Consider the following 1,814-nt stretch of genomic DNA (forward strand, 5'->3'; position numbering starts at 1 on the left):
AGTGCATAGATGGATGTAGCTCAACTAGTAAGATTGTCAAATAAGACCAGGAGATCATGGGTTCAGACCACTGAGGCAGATCTGGACCATCTCGTCTTTGTCCACCGTCACGTTGATGGAACCGAGCGCATCACCGATTTCCTTTATCTTGGTGGTGTAGCTGGTAATCAACATATCCCTTTGCCGGATGTCGTTGAGCTCTTGCCGAACCTGCAACTTTCGGACCGTTGTGCTTGCTGCGAAAATCTTCTTCGGATTCTCCCAAGCTTCTTTCGGCATTTTTGCATCCTTGATGTAGCCGAGCATTTGATTGTGCACACAGGATGCGAGGCAGTACAACACTCTGCTCACTCCTTTTCCCATGACGGGAAGTCCTTGTGTGCTGGCTCTGGCGCTACTTCATTTGCTCCCTCGACGTAGCTCCTGTAACCGTGTCCGAGCAGGTACTGGTGCATCTTGTAAGACCAAGATGCATAATTGCTTCTGTCAAGCTTGTCCGTCGGAAGCGAGCTTGCCATCCCTCTGTCCATTCTTTCTTTTTTAGTCTGTTCTTTTTTGGAAGTTAGGGTTCGTTTACGAAAATCGCTTGTCGGCAGTAGAGGTTCTCAACCCTCGCACTCTGATACCATGTGAATTACGTGCGGAAGCTTGTAGATGAAACCGGCTTCTCCGAATACCAATAGAAAATATACACGGGTTTAATGGAAATCTTAAATCTCATAGAGAGTACACAAGAGAAATTGAGAGAGCAAAACAGTAAAACTCAATTTCAAAATAACAACACTATGTACATACAATGTCCTACATAACACTTTTTATATAAGTCCTTAAAAGGACAGACAAAAGTATTGACATGTACTTAAATGCTCATACGAGTGACTGACACAGACTCCCATATGCCTAAGTACTAGGGTAGATTCGTAGGCCTCTAATGGCCTACCGGTTCATACTGATCCGGATTACAGTCTGGCTCTCCGATGCGGCTCCTGGTTCCGAATACCGATCCGGACACCGATCCAGTTCTTTGATCCAAACTCCGATCCGGCTTTGGCTTATTCAGCCCATCCAGATCCGGTTGAGCTTGTCCGCTCAACAATAATCATGGAACTTTGGGATCACCTCATTGCCTTCCTTCGTGGGTCATCCGAAGATATTCAAGGTGAAAAAGACTCAACATCCAGGGCACAATCAACCTTCATTTTGAAATGGAGTGGAATGCTGATGTTGCGATTGCAAAGTGGTGATATACAATGGTGCTATCTCCCGCCGAAATGGCTCTTCTCGGCAAGGACTCCGCCCATGTGACATCCCCCTACCATCCCTGGATTGTAGAAGGATCCCTCTAGGCTTCCCGTTTTTAGAGTTGATTGAAGCCGTGGAGCTCTATTTGAGGCCTGTCCCTTGTACATATGATACCTCATGTATTTCTTTGTGACTAATGTCCTTCATAATCAAACGCTTTGGACAATTTCAAACGCTTTGGACAAGAGGACTTAGGGAGCGATGGGATCACCAAAAAGTAATCTTCGAAAGGTATCTAACCCTCTCTTCTTCTTCTTGTTGGTCGAGACTCAAAACACACGATTCGATACTTAATCATTTAGAAGAAACTTCCGCAACACGTTCACTTTATTTTTTGACTTCTTTGATTACACGTCATTTTCTTTCCAATCTCTGCAGAAGCTAATGCTCTCTCTTTCAGGACATATCTATGATCCCAAAGAAGGCGCAATATGTATATGCGATAAATCAAATGTTCAATGTTGGGTCGAGTGTACGAAGGTAGTAAGCACTAAGGCCCCTATTTTGAAGAG

This window comes from Azolla caroliniana, unplaced genomic scaffold (assembly GCF_043228905.1).
Source record: "Azolla caroliniana isolate FFs.n. ecotype wild unplaced genomic scaffold, voAzoCaro1.0.p SCAF_21, whole genome shotgun sequence".
NCBI classification, from domain to species: domain Eukaryota; kingdom Viridiplantae; phylum Streptophyta; class Polypodiopsida; order Salviniales; family Salviniaceae; genus Azolla; species Azolla caroliniana.